General features: G+C 46.3%; 1 protein-coding gene across 5 annotated transcripts in view; it reads left to right on the top strand.

Annotated features, from left to right (window-relative positions):
* The window catches only part of garre1 (granule associated Rac and RHOG effector 1), a 201,966-nt gene that overhangs the window by 68,670 nt on the left and 114,200 nt on the right, over positions 1-19,096 (top strand). Inside the window, exon 1 of one of the 5 annotated variants that reach the window (XM_085991879.1) lies at positions 16,859-17,231. The exons of the other annotated variants lie outside the window; for them this stretch is intronic. The gene's annotated coding sequence lies outside the window, so the exon portion shown is untranslated. Of the gene's footprint in view, positions 1-16,858; positions 17,232-19,096 lie in introns of those variants that run through there. 5 annotated transcript variants of the gene reach the window in all.

The following is a 19,096-nucleotide window of genomic DNA, read 5'->3' as shown; positions in this document are numbered from 1 at the left end:
AAAAGCTTCTATAGATATGTGAAGAGAAAAAGATTGGTGAAGTCAAGCGTAGGTCCCTTGCGGTCAGAATCAGGGGAATTTATAATGGGGAACAAAGACATGGCAGACCAATTAAATACATACTTTGGTTCTGTCTTCACAAAGGAGGACATAAATAAACTCCCAGAGATGTCGGGGAACATTGGGTCTAATGAGAGGGAGGAACTGAATGATATCAGTATTTGTAGGGAAATGGTGTTAGGGAAATTGGCGAGATTGAAGGCCGATAAACCCCCAGGGCCTGATAATCTACATCCTAGGGTACTTAAGGAAGTGGCCCTAGAAATAGTAGATGCATTGCTGGTCATCTTCCAAAATTCTATAGACTCTGAAACAGTTCCCATGGATTGGAGGGTAGCTAATGTAACCCCACTATTCAAAAAAGGTGGTAGAGAGAAAACGGGGAATTATAGATCGGTAAGCCTGACATCGGGTAGTGGGGAAAATGCTAGAGTCCATTATAAAAGATGTAATAGCAGAGCACTTGGAAAACAGTGACAGGATCGGACAAAGTCAACATGGATTTACAAAAGGTAAATCATGCTTGACTAATCATCTGGAATTTTTTGAGGATGCAACTGGTAGAATAGATAAGGGAGAACCAGTGGATGTGGTGTGTTTGGACTTTCAGAAGGCTTTCAATAAGGTCCCGCATAAGAGACTAGCGTGCAAAGTTAAAGCACATGGGATTGGGGGTAAGGTACTGACTTGGATAGAAAACTTGTTGGTAGTCAGGAAGCAAAGAGTTGGAATAAACGGGTCTTTTTCCGAGTGGAAGGCAGTGACTAGTGGGGTACCGCAGGGATCGGTGCTAGGACCCCAGTTATTTACAATATATATATTAATGATCTAGACGAGGGAACTAGATGTAATATCTCCAAGTTTGCAGACGACACAAAGCTGGGTGGGCGTGTGTGCTGTGAGGAGGATGCAGAGAAACTCCGGTACGATTTGGACAGGTTGGGCGATTGGGCAGATGCCTGGCAGATGCAGTATACTGTGGATAAATGCAAGGTTATCCACTTTGGTGGCAAAAACAGGAAGGCAGATTATTATCTGAACGGCAGTAGATTGGGAAAAGGGGAAGTGCAATGAGACCTGGGTGTCCTTGTGCACCAGTCGCTGAAGGTAAGCATGCAGGTGCAGCAGGCGGTTAAGAAGGCAAATGGTATGCTGGACTTCATAGCGAGAGGATTCGAGTACAGAAGCAAGGATGTCTTGCTGCAGTTGTACAGGGCCTTGGTGAGACCACACCATTGTGTGCAGTTTTGGTCACCTTATCTGAGGAAGGATGTTCTTGCCATGGAGGGCGTGCAGCGAAGATTCACCAGACTGATACCTGGGATGGCAGGAATGACGTATGAAGAGAGATTGGGTCGATTAGGCTTATGTTTGCTGGACTTTAGAAGAATGAGAGGGGATCTCATTGAAACTTATAAAATTCTAACAGGACTAGACAGACTAGATGCAGGAAGGCTGTTCCCGATGGCGGGGGAGTCCAGAACCAGGTGTCACAGTCTAAGGATAAGGGGTAAGCTATTTAGGACTGAGATGAGGAGGAATTTCTTCACCCAGAGAGTGGTGAACCTGTGGAATTGTCTACCACAGAAGACAGTTGAGGCCAATTCATTAAATATATTCAAGAAGGAGTTAGATATATTTCTTAAGGCTAAAGGGATCAAGGGATATGGGGAGAAGGCAGGGACCAGGTACTGAGTTTGGATGATCAGCCATGATCGCATTGAATGGTGGAGCAGGCTCAAGGGGCCGAATGGCCTACTCCTGCTCCTATCTTCTATGTTTCTATGTTGACACGAGGGGTCAGCCCTGTGGTTCTTCTCTGCTCTGCATCAGCAGTTCAATGTGTCCCTTGTGTCTCTGACCAGAACTGGACACGGTGCTCAAGGTGGGACTGACCAGAACTGGACACGGTGCTCAAGGTGGGTCTGACCAGAACTGGACACAGTGCTCAAGGTGGGACTGACCAGAACTGGACACAGTGCTCAAGGTGGGTCTGACCAGAACTGGACACAGTGCTCAAGGTGCGGTCTGACCAGAACTGGACACAGTGCTCAAGGTGGGTCTGACCAGAACTGGACACAGTGCTTGAGGTGCGGTTTGACCAGTGTTGAGATTAGGCCAATTAGTAGCTTATCTCTAGTCTTTCAAATAACCAGGATCGACTGGTGGATATATTGTGTTTAAGATGGAATATAACATGCTAGTTATACAGCAAAAACATACGACAGTGACAAGCAGCTGGTACCAGTCCCGATCGGACAGACGGCTGGTGTGTGTGAACAGTTCTCTGGCTTCCAGCCTCTCTCTCTCTCTCTCTCGCTCTCTCTCTCTTGAGGTTTCAACCAGCCCAACTTCTGTCGGGCTCTCCCCTCCACTGTCCGTGGGCAAGCACTCAGTGTTACTTTTATTCTCTTTTTAGGGGTGGGCCTGAGGCCAAATTATTGACGAGACCATTTAACCCATAGAGGTTTCCCTAAAACCTCATCACCCAATGGAGCGTGAAGTTCTTTGCCTTGACTTCGAGATGAAGATGCTCCCTCCAGGAGGGGTCTTCACAATCATTGCACATGCTTTATTTGTTTATATGTTGTGAAGGCCTACTCATCGGAATTTCTCTTTATCTCCCTTGTCCCTATCCTCCCTAGTTTAGAGTCAGACATGCCATTCTTCGCTATCAGATGATCGTAACTGCTTGTTATCAGTTATTTATGTTCATGCTGTTCATGCAGCTTTAGCTATGCAAAACGAACTATTTCATTATCAGACTATTGTACCATGGAACAAATCATTAAATTACCAAAGATATCTTCTATTCTGTTCTCATACACTGGTTAACTTACGCATTTTAAAGCAGTTTTGTTAAACAAAGTCAAAATCCTAACTTAACATTATAATCATCTTCTTCTTAGGCAGTCCCTCGGCACCGAGGATGACTTGCTTCCACATTAAGAATGAGTTTGCAGGTGACTGAGTCCAATGCGGGACCTACAGTCTCTGTCACAGGTGGGGCATATGGTTATTAGCAGTAATGGAGGAAATATAACATTGGGCCTTGGTTGGTCAAATTAAAGATACATAAACAGTGTTGAAATCCTAACTTGAAAACAACAGGTAGTTAGCTTGGAAACTAGATTATATAGGATCGTCACACTACAGAATGCTATAACATCCGCAGGGAACCAAAACATAATCACATTCTAAGCATCTATCCAGTTATTCTAATACTAGTCTAAAGAGACATTTTGTCTCCAGTTCTAATGCCATCATGTAAACACTGTTGTTCGCGTCACAATTTTGTTCGCATAACCATATACATTTTTGGACACCCCTGATTTCTAACACCGGTGCTCTGTACAGTTTGAGCACTGCCTCCTCTGACTTTTATTCTACTGTTCGGCCATGTAGTTCACTAGTCTATTGGCTTTGTTGAATGTTGCTCCATTGGTTGGACACGTGTCTATTACACCCCCGTGGTCTCTTTCAGCTTCATCCTTCGTTATTTCATCAGTAAACAGAGTCTATTTCAACAGTCTCTATGAATTACAGCAAAAAGAACTCATGACCAAAACTACAGCAAAGTCCCCCGATAAAAGCAGGATTATTTCTCCAATAAAATGTAGTGAGCGGAGGATAGTTAAAGAATACAAATTTATGTGCGTAAAATCAATCCCAGTCACTTACCACAGTGATTGACCCAATCATTCCATTCTGGCCTGGACTTGTGTCACTATATGCAGGCTATATTTTATCCAACTCCTTCTGGACTTTGAGCTCCCTCTGATTCCATTGCTCCTCCTAGTTTGGTGTCATCAAATTTCACTATTTGGCATTGAGTTTCTGAGTCCAGGTCATTTATGTCCAGTTCTAGTCAGACTGCACCTTGAGCTCTACTCAGTACTTCTCCCAACCCCAACATAACTCTAATCAAGTACTTGTTTTCTGCTCTGAATGGTGGAGTTTCACTAATAGCCTTTTGAGTGGGACTTTTGTCAAATGTCTTTTGGAAATCCATGTACACGGGCTTGGGGCTTTCCATAGTCCACTGCTGATGGTGCTTCCTCAGAGCTAAGATCTTCATGACATGTTCAAGTTAAATAGAACAGGAGGCTATTCAGCTCTTCAAGACCTTGGTTCCCCTCCTCAATCATCATCTCTAACTGGACTTCATTTTTTTTAGTTTTCAGCACAAGAGCATTGCAAATGTTCATCACTTTTTGTATAACGTTTCCCCTGACAACAATCCTAACTTGGCCTTTAGCCAGTTTCAGTTCTTCGGCCTACTAACCTGTTGCGTTACCAATTTGGTTTCCAGATAGACTAAGTGACATTAGGAAAGATGTTGATCTCGGTGCCAGGAATGGGGCTGGCCAAGGGCCATGTTTACTTCTGCATGTCTAATACACTCATGACTTGGAGAGGAGTTTTATTAACCTGAAACATTCTGGATGAGTGCTCTGTTTCTCTCTTGTTGGACAGTCTTTACTGAATCACAATATGCATTTATATATGACCTTTAACATCGCAAAATGTCCCATGGTGTTTCATAGAAGTGTAATCAGACAAGAAGATTGGCACAAAGAAGTAGATATTAGGACAGGTGACTAAAAGCTTCATCAGTGTTAGGTTTTAAGGAGCATCTCAATGGAGGAGAGAGAGAGATGGAGAGATTTAGAGAGGGAATTTTAGTGTTTAGGCCCTTCAGGCACGCCATCAATGATGGGGTGAAGGGAGTGGGGAATGCATAAGAGGCCAGAATGGGAGGGATGCAGAGGGTTATAGAGCTGGAGGAAGTTTGAGGTTTGGAGGGGCGAGGCCATGGAGCGATTTGTTCATAAGGATGAGAATTTTAAATTGGAGTGGGTGGTGGGGTGGACCGGGAGCACGGGTGATGGGTGAACGGGACTTGGAGCGGGTTAGGATACGGGCAGCAGAGATTTCGATGAGCTGAAGTTTATGGAGGGTGGGAGTCTGGCCAGGAGAGTGTTGCGATAGTAGAGTCTGGAGGTGACAAAGGTATGGATGAGGACTTCAGCAGAAGGGCGGAGACAGGCAACGTTACGGTGATGGAAGTAGAAGGTCTTTGTAATGTGGGGTTGGAAGCACTGCTCGGTGTCAGATAGGACGCAGAGGTTGCAAACATTCTGATTAAGAACCCAATGTGAAGTTTGAGGGTTCAGTCGGGATCGGTGAAATGCCCTGGGGTTGCACATCGATGCCTTTGCCTCACAATTGATTGTGTCGGGAGAGAAACTATTAAGTGGTTAGGATTTGTCTGTTTGCAGCTGAAGTCTCACAGCAAAGCGGCTGCCTTGGAATGACTCTATTGACTGTTGCATACTTGTATAGTCGTTTGATTTTCCAGAAATATTGAAGGGGATTTCTTGGGTTGAATGAGTCTCTGAGCGAGTGACTGTGTCAGCTTATTCGCATACCCACGACTGCAGGAATATTCATTCTGATTGTTGACTTGCATCGCCCTATCTCTCTATTGTGGGCAACATTTGGCTGTTCGCTGCATTCGCAGATTTTTTCCCCGAGTTGGATGCTTGCATTGTCTGCCAGTTCTGATAAATTCGTGGGATGTTTTAGATAAAATGCTGAGATTGAAGTCCTCCTTGTTTGACTTGTTTATCATCTGTGAGCATTGTTCAGTGACTGTGAGCCTTTTATCCCCTCAAGATATGAATTCAGAGTCTTCAATTTATTTAATGTGAGCTCGTGTTTGATGCCATTGCTTAGAACGAGGAGAAAATGTTCTCTCTTTTGGAAGACGTGGATTTTTATGTAAAAATGTCCACGAGCTGGGCTAATCTCAGCTACTTGAGTCAACAGCCCCTTTTTACATCTCACTATTTCCATTGACTTCATACAGGATAGTCACTAATAAACCCAATGGGGAATTCAGGAGAAACCTCTTTACCCAGAGAGTGGTGAGAATGTGGAACTCGCTGCCACAGGGAGTGGTTGAGCTGAATAGCACAGATACATTTAAGGGGAAGCTAGCAATGCTCCCTGTAAGCTGCATGGCCGTGCAGCGCTCCAGGGACCCCGCGCAGCCAGCTTGCCGACTTTTCAATGAGATAAACGCGGCGCCAAACAAAATTATAGGGAACATTGGAAGCTAGATGCGTACACGAGGGAGAAAGGAATAGAAGGATATGTTGATAGTGAGATGAAGTAAATAGTGTGGGAGGAGGCTCGTGTGGTGCATAAACACTGGCATAGACCAGTTGGGCCGAATGGCCTGTTTCTGTGCTGTGAATTCTATGTCTATGCTGTTCTCTGTTGGGAGGGCTAATGAGAGACCAGGAGCTGCTGTACGGGGAAGAGGAGAAGGTTGAAGATAAAAGTTAACCTCGTGATCAGGATTGTGCACCAATGCGCAGCAACGTGAAGTTCTAGTGGCAGGTCACGTTTACGGGTTATCAAGGAAGGGATGAAAAAATGCAGGGGCTATTACCCACATGTTTAAAAACAAACTTAAGAAATGTTTTTTCCTTCTCTATCGCCGTACGCTGCTTCTACACTCCTGTTTTAGTTTGGATCCTGGGAGACTCGAGTCTGTGAAACACCTCCTGGTGTTTGCACTTCTAAATCTGGCTCCTTTTTTTTGGTGGGAGGGTCATAGACCCATTTTTTTTGTGATCACCTGGGTCAGATGCTGAGATGAAAGAGTCTTCCAGCAGGTCTCCCAGAATCTGGACTAAATGTGCCAAAGTGTAAAAGTGACTTTCTGGACCGTGCACTAAGTAGGCGGCTTGAGTGGCCTATTTCCAGGGCTTCGGTGCTGCCCCAAACTAGGAACTGCACAAGGATGGTTGTGGAGAAGGGGGAAATCTTTGGAATTGTTGTGTCCCTCCCTCACCCCTCGCTTTCTCTTCCACCCCCCCCCCCCCCCCAAACAGCGGCAGGGCTGAGATTGGGAACTCAGTAAAGTGGGGGAAATGCAACTTCTGTCTCATCCCTCCTTGGTGCCCTCCATGTTGAAATCAGCTGAATGGTTGATTTGCGGTTAACAATGTTCCATTCGACACTCAGCTACTCCTGGGCGCTACTGGCAAGACCAGCATTTATTTCCCATTCCTAGATGGCCTTAACTGAGTGGCTTACTAGGCCACCGATTTGATGTGGGACTGGAGGACGGCAGGTTTCCTTCCCTAAAAGGCATCAGTAGGGTTTTTACGACAATTCATCGGCTTCATGGTCACTTTTACTGAGACCAGCTTTTTATTTCCAGATTTTTAAAACTGAATTCGAATTCTCAAATTGCTAAACTCAAATGGTGGGATTTGTACTCCCATTCTCTGGATTATTGGCCCAAGCCTCTGGATTCACAGTCCAGTAACACACTACGACTGTACCCACTACCCGATTACTGCCTCTGCACTGTGGCAGTGTGGGTGTCAGTTGAGCAGAAGTTCGAGTTGGCTGTAATGCTGTCTGCGATCAAGTAGCCAGCTGATGCCCACTGTCCAGATCCTCAGCTGAAGAAGGGGCCTCCAGTGTGAGAACTGGAGGTTGGCTGTCATGGCACCATATCCCAGCAAGGGTCGATGTATTAGGAAGGGAGAACATTGGTGTGGAAAAAAGATTAAGTTGAACATAATAATGTGTTTCTGCTGATGGTATGTTCAGTGGAGGGGTTACTGTCTTTGTGTTACTCTGCCTGATCATATGAATTAATGCATGCAGTTGAAGCTGAAGATCTATTAGATTATTGATCATGTCTTCGCTGTTCCTTCAGCTCCCTTGTATTGTTGGGCTTCATAACTGGGTCTAGATGCTTCTCTGATCTGGTTAGTATGTACTGCGTTAATAAAAATACATGGCTTAAATCACTGAGAAATAAACTGCAATGTTACTCATTAAAGGAAGAAAGAATTCACATTTTGTATATCACCTTTCACGCCGTTCGGATCTCCCAAACACTTCACAGCCAATTAATTACTTTTGAAGTGTAGTCACTGTTTTGCAAATACACGTGGCAGCCAATTTGCAAATGAGATTCAGACCAGTTAATCTGCTTTGATGGGTTTGTTTGAGGGGTGAATGTTGGCCAGCGTACCTTCAAGAACGCTCTGCTCCTCTTCAAAATAGTGCCATGGGATCTTTTTACACTCTGACAGGGCCTTGGCTCAAGGTCTCGTCTGAAACACAGTGCAGCCTTCTCGGCACTGAAGCGTCTCCCTCGGTGTCCTTGTCTCACTAGGTTAGAATGCTGCACTGCCACTCCTGCCAACCCAGCCTCACTGATCGTGCTGCACCGTAACCGAGATGGTGATGCTGCCTGCAGAGGGTGCAACACTCGTGAGAACATATTTTGTTTACATGGGAACATCGGAAAAGGAGGAGGCCATTCAGCCCCTCGAGCTTGTTCAACCATTCAATTAGATCATGGCTGATCTGCACCTCAACTCAACTTACCCACCGTGGCTCCACATTCTTTGATATTAATTAATTAAAAATCTATCGATTTGCTGGTGCTTATTCATTCTTGTGATGTGGGTGTTGCTGGCAAGGCCTGCATTTATTGCCCATCCCTTGTTGCCCTGAGAAAGTGATGGTGGGCCGCCGCCTTGAACTGCTGGTAGTGGGTTTGATGCAACTGAGTGACTTACTGGGCTAGTTCAGAGGGCAGTTCCGAGTCCACCATGTCGGTGTGGGACTGGTGTCACATAGGCCCAGACCAGGTAAGGACGGCAGGTTTCCATCACATTAATGAACCAGATAGGTTATAACCGTGCCACAGCAGCGAGTGTGTAAATGTTTCTGCTGCATCGGCAATGGACAAGCTGACCATTTGACCAGCCTGTATCATGCAGTTGCCTAACTGCTGGCCTGCGCAGACCTTACCCCCAACAGCTGGAAGGGGGCAAAGGCCAGCGGCCAGGAGCGAGGTCACAAATCAGTTTTCCGATAGCTTGTGCGAGAGCAGTTTGTCGTTCTGGTGCTGTGGAATCTGGCTTAGGATGTAAATTGGGCAGATTTACTGCGCTTGGAGCCTGGGATGTTACAGAACCACCACACAAGAATTTTTAGGAGCACCAAAGGGCCTCTTCAGGCTAAACAAGCCCACACTTTTTCCAGTTGAACTGCTGAATTGTGTACACGACAGCTAGCCTATAAATGTTTGATTGTATTGGTGTGTACGTCAGATGCTTAGTCTTTCAAAACGTTTATTTATTTTAAAAAATCCTGTGTGGTTACATGCTGAATTTTACAGTGTTCTGTTCCTTTTAACAAGGGATACTGAGATAGGAGTTACTTCGCTGTCGCATTCCACCGCGATTTCATTTGCTATTTTAGACCCCGTGACGACTTTTGAAGAGGGGCTAATGGTTTTAGAGAATAATCACGTCAGGGATTTAATGGTCAAAGCTGCTGCGAGTGCTACAGTAAACATAAATAAGCTGTTACGGCTGGTGTGTTGGTGTTTAAACCACATTAGGGCAATTTGCAAACACTAATGCGCTCCAGTGTATTTTATCAGGGCACGGGCAGATGTTTCGAGCGCTGTCGACCACATTTGATCAGTTTTATCATGGTGAAATTAGCATTTTATTCCTTTTTAGTCCTCTGTTCTCCTTTACTTCCCCCCCCCCCCCCCCCCCACCACCATTTCTCCTAAAGGTGCTCATCAATGTCAGTGACCATGTCAGCCAGTGGCTCAGTGGGTGGCACTTTCGCCTCTGAGTCAGAAGGTCGTGGGTTCAAGTCCCACTTCAGAGACTTGAGCACAAAATCCAGGCTGAAACTCCAGTGTGGTACTGAGGGAGAGCTGCACTGTCGGAGGTGCCGTCTTTCGGATGAGCCGTTAAACCGTGGCCCCGTCTGCCCCCTCAGGTGGATGTAAAAGATCCCACGGCACTATTTCAAAGAAAAGCAGGGGAGTTATCCCTGGTGTCCTGGGTTAATATTTATCCCTCAATCAACATCACTAAAACAGATTCTCTGGTCATTTATCACATTGCTGTTTGTGGGAGCTTGCTGTGCGCAAATTGGCTGCCGCGTTTCCTACATTACAACAGTGACCACACTTCAAAACATTACTTCATTGGCTGTAAAGGACGTCCGGTGGCGCTGAAAGGTGCTATAGAAATGCAAGTCTGTCTTTCTTACTATCGCCTTGCTGGCTTGCAATTCTCTGAGTGCCTGCCACTTTCCTTTACCTTTCCAAAGTGGCCATTAGTCCTGTGAGTCTGGACAGCGAATGTTGGCAGGCTGTTTGACTACTGGGCGACGTGTCATAGTCTAGCCTAATGTTGCCCGTACCCCACTCACGCGTACTTTGCTGGCAGGAATTGTCGATTTACCGATCAGGTCACGAACCCTATTCCCTCTCTATCTCCCTTGCGCAGGGTGCTGAGGGCAATTAGACGTCCCATTACTGTCCCCACACACAGAGCAAGCAGCAGACCCTGTGACCCTCCTGGTATGACGCAGCTATTTGCTGCGGCCGCCGGGGAGGTCAGAGCCATGTTTATAACCTGAGCGATACTTGCACAGGTCACCGAAGAAGCATCATGCCTCTTCTCGCATCTCGGTTTACACACCTAATAATATCCTGCAAGGCACTGAATCAGTTGACCGGACTCCTTTAAGAGCAAATTGGCTCTGTGTACTGGCATGTTTTATGTTTGTCTTCATAGAATCTTACAGCATAGAGGGAGAGGTTGTTTCCCTGGGCTGGAGAGACTAGAACTAGGGGGGTAGTCTCAGGATAAAGGGGTCGGCCATTTAGGACTGAGATGAGGAGGAATTTCTTCACTTGGAGGGTTGTGAATCTTTGGAATTCTCTACCCCAGAGGGCTGTGAATGCTGAGTCATTGAGTATATTCAAGACAGAGATCGATAGATTGTTGGACTCTAGAAGAATCAAGGGATGTGGGGATGATCGGGCGGGAAAGTGGAGTGGAGGTCGAAGATCAGCCCTGATCTTATTGAATGGCGGAGCAGGCTCGAGGGCCGTATGGCCGACTCCTGCTCCTAATTCTTATTTTCATATATAGAAGGAGGGTATTCGGCCCGTCGAGCCTGTGTCTGTCTTTTGCTGCCCTCATCTGTTTCTCTGGCAGTCCCGTTGTGTTGTGAGAGAGGGACCTCCTTTTGATTAGAGGGGAAGAAAATCTAAGGGGAGTAAATTTGTTCAAAGCACTCTTTCTCCTCTTTCCCCCACCCCCCACCCCCCTCCAAGCCATGTTTTAGTCTTAAAATGGCTGTTGGCTGGTAAATCAACATCGTCAGTATCCTAGTCTGACATCTGATGTTTCAGGACCTCTTCCCTTGGCTGATGTCAGTTACACAGCCCATGTGCTTCTGGAGTGTCTCCATTCTCTGGAATGGGAGCTCGCACTGCAACCCAGCCCCGGAACCAATCTATAGCTAGAGTCTGGGGGAGAAAAAGCTGCTGGTCGTATATTGTTGCATAATCATCATCCAGTAGAGAGTTTGGCTACTCAAACGACCCGCTCTTCAGATCAATATTCTAGAATGAGGCTTTATTTTAGACAAGTGTTTCTGTAAAGAGGACAGTAAGTTAAGGGGAATTAGTTGGTACACCCCTTTTATAGAAAAAAAAAAGTATTTAAATACGTCCATTTTCTGACTTTGCTGGGGAGCTGACTTCAGTCGGGGCACTTCAGTCTGCCTGAGCACCTCACGTTTAAAAGAAAAAAGAAAGACTTGCATTTCTCCAGCACCTTTCATGACCTCAGGATGTCCCAAAGCACTTTACAGCCAATGAGGTACTTTTTTGAAGTGTAGTCACTGTTGTAATGTGGGAAACACAGCAGCGTTCAAGAAGGCAGCTCACCACCACCTTCTCGAGGGCAATTAGGGATGGGCAATAAATGCTGGCTTTGTCAGCGCCACCCACATTCCAGGAATTAATTTAAAAAGCCAATTTGTGCACACCAACTCCCACAAACAGCAATGTGATAATGACCAAATCATTTTTTTTTAAAGAGATGTTGATTGAGGGATAAATATTGGCCCAGGACACCGGAGAGAAAAATAGTGCTGTGGGATCTTTTATGTCCACCTGAGGAGGCAGACGGGGCCTCGGTTTAACGTCTCATCTGAAAGACGGCACCTCCGACAGTGCAGTACTCCCTCAGCACTGCACTGGGAGTGTCGGCTTGGATTATGCGCTCGAGTCTCTGGAGTGGGACTTGAACCCACAACCTTCTGACTCAGGCGAGAGTGCTGCCCACTGAGTCACGGCTGACCGTTTAGGGTTTACAGTCTGCCTGAGCTCCTCACGTTGACAGAGGGGCAGCTGTTCTGGAACCCGCTCCTGCTCCGTATCGTGTGACCATCTGTTGGAAGCGCGCTCTGACCAGTGTGTACATCAGGTAAGGACAGGATCAGGCTCAGCGGTGAAGATTGCTGTGGTTAAATAGCCGGTTGTCTAGATTAAAACATGGAGTGGTAATTCGAGCTTGTGGAACTGAACTCCAACAAGGAGTTAATGCCTTAGAGCGATGGAATAGGCAGAAAAAAGAATTGGTGAGAAGAAATGTTTGGCTGGCTGCTTGGATCTGTCAGTTGCACATGACCTGTAGTGATGCATCTTGTTTTCATGTTTATTTTTGTATCATGCCATGAAAGAGCTAAAAGTCTGTCTAAAAGTAACGTTGCCCAGAGCAGCACAGGATCCACAGGCAGTTTTTACAGCATAGCTTTTCAAACTGGGGCTCCTGGATCTTTGGGGGCGGCAGGGTCCGAGAGATCATTCGATTTCTCTCCGTTTCATCAGTTTCCATTCTATCTGTCTGTTGAGTGACTAGCATGTTATTTCTGTTGCTCTATTACTAATAAAACATTTGCTGCAATGACAGTGCTGTGTTCCTTTGGATAGCTGACAGTCTTTCGGCGGTTAGGACAGGGGCCTACCGATAAGGGAGTCCCTAGGAGAGTGAATATTTGCTGGCGTCCGCTCCGCCTTTCACAACAGTTTGAGAACACAAATACTCGGGTTTAATTGTAAAACTCAAAGCATTCATGTAAATTTTTTGTTTAAAAATATCTCAGATCCTCGTGGGACACCAGCCTCTGTTGGTTGTATATTCCTTTTTAAAAAAAAAAAAAAAAAAAATCAAGTGAATCATTGAAACTTAGTCAACTGGAATCGCCGAAATGAATTGCAGAAGACCCTTGGTAACTAAACTTCCATGGCATTGAAAGAAAGCAGGACTTGCATTTTCAAAAGGCCTTCGATATGGTACCACATAATAAACTAACGAATAAGGTCAGAGAATATGGAGTCGGGACAAGTAGCAGAATGGATAACTAACTGGCTTCAAGACAGAAAGCAGAGAGTAGGGATAAAGGGTAGCTAATCAGAGTGGCAGAAGGTGGGAAGTGGGGTCCCACAAGGATCAGTGGGAAAAGGTTCACAATTTACATTAACGATTTAGACTTTGGAAACAAAAACACAATTTCTAAATTTGCAGATGACACCAAATTGGGGGAGGGGGATAGTCAATACTGAGGAGGACTGCGACAAGTTACAGGAGGACATTAATAAACTTGCAGATTGGGCAAATAATTGGCAAATGAAGTTCAACACAGATAAATGTGAGGTACCTGTATTACATTTTGGTAGGGAGAATAGGGAGGTCACGTATCACTTGGAAAATACAAATCTAAGTGGGGTACACATACACAAATCACAAAGTAGCAACACCGGTTAGCAAGGCCGTTTATAAAAAAAAAAAAAAAAAGCAAACCAAGCGCTAGGTTTATTTCTAGAGGGATTGAGTTGAAAAATAGAGAAGTTATGCTAAACCTGTATCGAGCCTTGGTTAGACCACACTTGGGAGTACTGCGTACAGTTCTGATCACGTTACAAAAAGGATATAGAGGCACTGGTGAGGGTGCAAAAAAGATTTACAAGGATGATACCAGAAATGAGAAGGTATACCTAATGGGAAAGGATGGACAGGCTGGGTCTCTCTTCTCTTGGAAAAAAGGCTGAGGGGTGACCTAATTGAGGTCTTTAAAGTTATGAAAGGTTTTGATCGAGTGGATACAGAGAGAATGTTTCCACTTGTGGGGAAGAGCAAAACTAGAGGCCATCAATATAAGATAGTCACCAAGAAATCCAACAGGGAATTCAGGAGAAACTTCTTTACCCAGAGAGTGGTGAGAATATGGAACTCGCTACCACAGGGAGTGGTTGAAGCGAATAGTATAGATACATTTAAGGGGAGGCTGGACAAGCATATGAGGGAGAAGGGAATAGAGGGTTCTGCTGATAGAGTTAGATGAGAAAAGACGGGAGGAGGCTCGAGTGGAGCATAAACACCGGCATACACTGGTTGGGCCGAATGGCCTGTTTCTGTGCCATATATCTGATGTAATCCTGTGCATTTCTGTAGTGCTCTTCACAACCTCAGGACGTCCCAAAGCACTCTACAGCCAATGAAGTACTATTTGTAGTGTAGTCGCTATGGTAATGTAGGAAACGCGGCAGCCAATTTGCGCACAGCAAGCTCCCACAAACAGCAATGTGATAATGACCAGACCATCTGCTTTTTAGTGATGTTGGTTGAGGGATAAATATTGGCCCCAGGACACCGGGGAGAACTCCCCTGCTCCTCTTCAAAATAGTGTCATGGGATCCTTTACGTTGACCTGATCGAGCAGATGGGGCCTTGGTTTATTGCCTCATCTGAAAGACGGCACCTCCGGCAGTGCAGCACTCCCTCAGCACTGCATTGGGAGTGTCAGCTTGGATTTTTGTGCTCATGTCTCTGGAGTGGGACTTGAACCCACGACCTTCTGACTCGGAGGTGAGGGTGTTATGCATTGAGCCATGGCTGACACTTGTGAGTATTGTAGGGATGTGCTGGAGGAGTTGGTAATCTCAAATGTTTCATCAGTTTAAGTGTTGCTGTGCATAATCTCCATTCTCGCTGCTTTGTTTTTTGGTTCTTGACATCTTGTACTGACCTTGTTCTCCGCTAACCCCAGTAGTAGCACTTGACCGATAATAGAGCGGGGGAGTGGGACTAACTGGATTGCCCTTCGAAAGAGCCAGCGCAGACTCGATTGGCCAAGTGGCCGCCTCCTGAGCTGTGCTATTCTATGATTCTAATACTTCAGAAAAGAGAATGGGAAATACCGATGAGCATCAAATTGCAGTTCGCTGTCAATACCGTCAAGTGTGAGCGCAGCTGAACTGCTGATGTGCTGTTCTGAGGACTGATGCTGGAAATACAATGGGGAGAAATAGGCAGCGCTGCAAATGTTTCAGCGCAGATGGCGTGGGTGGCTGTGAGCGAGTGAATGGGTGTCTGTGGGTGAGGTAAGCATTTCGTAAATTCTCTCAATGACTCATTCAAACTGATAATGTGCCTTTTGAGTACTGAGGCGTGTTCTACATTTTGTGTGTTTCTGTTGAATGATACTGTTTTTATAAAAAATTTAAAAAAAATGACTGAACTTGGTTTTAATATGTATTGATGGATAGCCTTGGTTTTACTCATTTTTCTAAGTCACCTTTTGATGCAGAATGATCCTGCTCGAGAGTTTTTTTAAAGAAATGGATGTTCTCTCCGATGGGTTTCCTTTTATTGGAATGCTAAAAGCGACTTTAGAAACTGGTTTAATTTAATTTGAAATGTCTTGTGAAGCAATCTCAGTTGTTGCTGTAAGCGTGATCTGTTCTCTACTTGCTGTAGATTTTTCCTTTTGCCGCCTGGTCTGTGTAATTTCAAATAAATTTACATTAAAAAAAGTTAAGGAAAATGTGTAATTTGGAAAGTGGCTTATTAAAGCCCCTTGAAACTGTCGAATGAGTTATTGTGGAGGGGTTGCACTTTATTGGGTGCAGCCGTCTGCCCTCCTGTACTGCCTGATGGTTTATTGTGCGTCGGTCAGCAGGCCTCCCTTGTATTACAATGGAACAAAATATGTAAGTGGGCAGAACAGTGGCAGATGATGTAATGCAGACACGTGGAGAATACTGTACACAGCAGGGAAAAATGAGCAAGTAACATACTCCATGAATGGTACTGAAATAGCAAGGAGGAAATTGAAGGATATTTTGAAGCAAAAGAAAGACTTGCATTTATATAGTGCCTGTGGGACATTGCTGTGCACAAGTTGGCTGCCGCTCGGGTGCATCATCTGTGCCAAGTCCTGTTGCCAGGCCACTTCATTCATTCACGGATCCCCCGTACCTCGCCACCAGCGCGAAGACCCCCCATGCCTCGCCACCAGCGCAAGGGCCCCCCCCCCCCCCCCCCCGTGCCTCGCCACCAGCGCAAGGACCCCCCCCCCCCCGTCCCTCGCCGCCAGCGCGAGGGCCCCCCCCGTGCCTCGCCGCCAGCGCGAGGGCCCCCCCCCCGTGCCTCGCCGCCAGCGCGAGGGCCCCCCCCCCCCCGTGCCTCGCCGCCAGCGCGAGGGCCCCCCCCGTGCCTCGCCGCCAGCGCGAGGGCCCCCCCCGTGCCTCGCCGCCAGCGCGAGGGCCCCCCCCCCGTGCCTCGCCGCCAGCGCGAGGGCCCCCCCCGTGCCTCGCCGCCAGCGTGAGGGCCCCCCCCGTGCCTCGCCGCCAGCGCGAGGGCCACCCCCGTGCCTCGCCGCCAGCGCGAGGGCCCCCCCACCTCGGGGCAACTCGAGATGGGACTAAGTGCAGCCTTGACTGTCGTAGACATCCCAAGAACAAAGTTGAAAGAAATGTTCATGTCATTCATTTTGTGCGGGGGATGTTTGAGGCATGTGGTAATGTGCTATATAAATGCAAGCTCTTATCGCTGATGGCTTGTCTGAGATGGAACTTTCCATGTGACTGCTCCAGGGTGCAGGAGGTGGTGTAGTCACATTGTGCACTGATGGACTTGCTTGAGCTTTCTGTTGAATTGTGGCAGTGCGCACACTCTGGGATTTAGTTGCGAGGACATTGTGTATGTTTGATAAAATTGTACTGTTTGAAGATCAGAAGGCAAGGTTCAGGATGACTCATTGGAATTCCTTTCTACCAGTGTATTTATAGGAGAAATTAGCTTCTAAACAAAATGGTCACACTGAGTAGCTCAAGCTATTAAATGGCGTGGACTATAAAAGTGGTGTTGTAGGTTTAACTGTGACAGAGGCAGCCACTGTTCTGTTCAAGTTGGCCTGGATTTGTTTGCAAAGCTTGGTGCCTTCATTCCGAAAAAAGACTTGTAAGTTGCCTGGGCCTTTAGAAGCGAATTGATTGAATGTGTGTGGTGTATTAAGTTCTGCCTTGTTTTAGTTCCTCTATATACAGCGTCCTCTAAAGGCGGATTTAAATAGATTATAAGATATTTAAATCAAAATAGAACTGTAGGATTAGTTGGTCGGTAGACACCAGGCTGCGGTGGAAATCTTCATTTAAACATCATACTTTACTGTGCGTTGTACTGCAGTTAAAACCTGTAGGGTTGTGTGTGTTCTGGGGTGTCCTTTGCTTTTGCAGTTTTCATGTACTGCAAGACTGAGCCCAGATTATGATGGGTTGGTGGGGAGAGGGAAGACAAATTGCCAAGGCTGATTTCCCTGTAAGATTTGGTAGTGATGTCACTCACATGACCTTTCCCCTCTCCTGTGTCACACAAGTATCTTTTGTGTCCCTATAATTAAACAGGGTGAGGGGCTGAATGGCCTACTCTTGTGTTCCTTCCCAGTTAGAGTCCTTAGTTCATTTTTAGTAGTGACGATAGCTTCTACGGTGTTGTGTTCGAGTCTTGCAGTTAGTCTGTTCCTGTCCTGTTGGTGGAGGTGAGGGGAAAGGAAACCAGGATCCGAGTGCCCTGGCTTCAAGCGCTGCTCCAGGTTCAGTCAGGTTTCCATTGGCAAATGGCAGTCATCCAGAGGAATTGATTGGAAATTCTTCATAACTTGACGTGGCATCCTCTGATTTATCTCGGAGGTGGGTAGGACCTTTTGAGTCGGGTCGGCTGAAGTGTTTCTATAGGAATGCGTTTGGTGCGGGATTGTGTCCAAAGATTCAGATAGTCGGTGACTTCGGCATCGGACTCCTCACCTGGTGTGCTGTCTGAACCGTTTGAAGTCTGATTAGGCCCCAAGCTCTGGAATTCTCTCCCTAAGCCTCTGTGCCTTGCTATCCCTCTTTTCTCCTTTAAGGCCCTTCTTAAAACCTATAATTCAACCAAGTGTTTGGTCACCTAATCAACGTTCCCGCTAGGCTGCGCAGTGGTCTGGAGGTCCCGTGTAGGCCACTCACTGGCTTTTCAATGCAAGAAACCGCCCGTTATAGGGACCATTAGTCTGAATGTCTCCTTTGGCTCGGTGTCAAATTTTGTTTGATGATCGCTCCTGTGAAGCATTTTGGGATATTTTACTATGTTAAAGGCGCTATATAAATGCAAGTTGTAGTTGATTAGCTATCTGAAGCAGCAGTAGTCGGGTCAGCATTGGCAGAGGGTAGCTTGATCGAGGTGAAACCCTCTGGAGAGATCTGCTCTGATCAAAATGCTTGTTGGATCTGACTGGCAGCATCTTCTGTGTTCTCCCTCTGCCTGCTGTGGAAAGTTCCTCTCCGTACCGGGCACAGAAACAAAGAATAGGGCGCGGGTATCTGGAAAAACTCTGCGCCGTTCTCATGTACATACATGTGGCCAGTTTGAGTGGTTGATGGAGGCCGTTAACAAGTGTATGAGGTTGACTGCTCTGGATATTACATAGAATCATAGAAATTTATGGCACAGAAGGAGGCTATTCGGCCCATCGTGTCTGTGCTGGCCGAAACCGAGTTATCCAGCCTAATCCCACTTTCCAGCTCTTGCTCTGTACCCTTGCAGGTTACGGCACTTCAAGTACTTTTTAAATGTGATGAGGGTTTCTGCCTCTACCACCCTTTTCAGGCAGTGTGTCCTAGACCCCCCACCACCTTCTGGGTGAGAAAAGTTCTCCTCAAATCCCCTCTAATCCTTCTCCCAATTACTTTAAATCTGTGCCCCCTGGTTATTGACCTCTCTGCTAAGGGAAATAGGTCCTTCCTATCCACTCTCGCTAGGCCCCTCATAGTTTTATACACCTCCATTAA

The sequence above is a fragment of the Somniosus microcephalus genome, chromosome 6, assembly GCF_052327205.1.
Source record: "Somniosus microcephalus isolate GS21.2 chromosome 6, FLI_Smic_1.0, whole genome shotgun sequence".
NCBI classification, from domain to species: Eukaryota; Metazoa; Chordata; class Chondrichthyes; order Squaliformes; family Somniosidae; genus Somniosus; species Somniosus microcephalus.
Note: the sequence above shows the minus strand (reverse complement) of the source record. Positions and strands in the feature narration are given on the sequence as shown.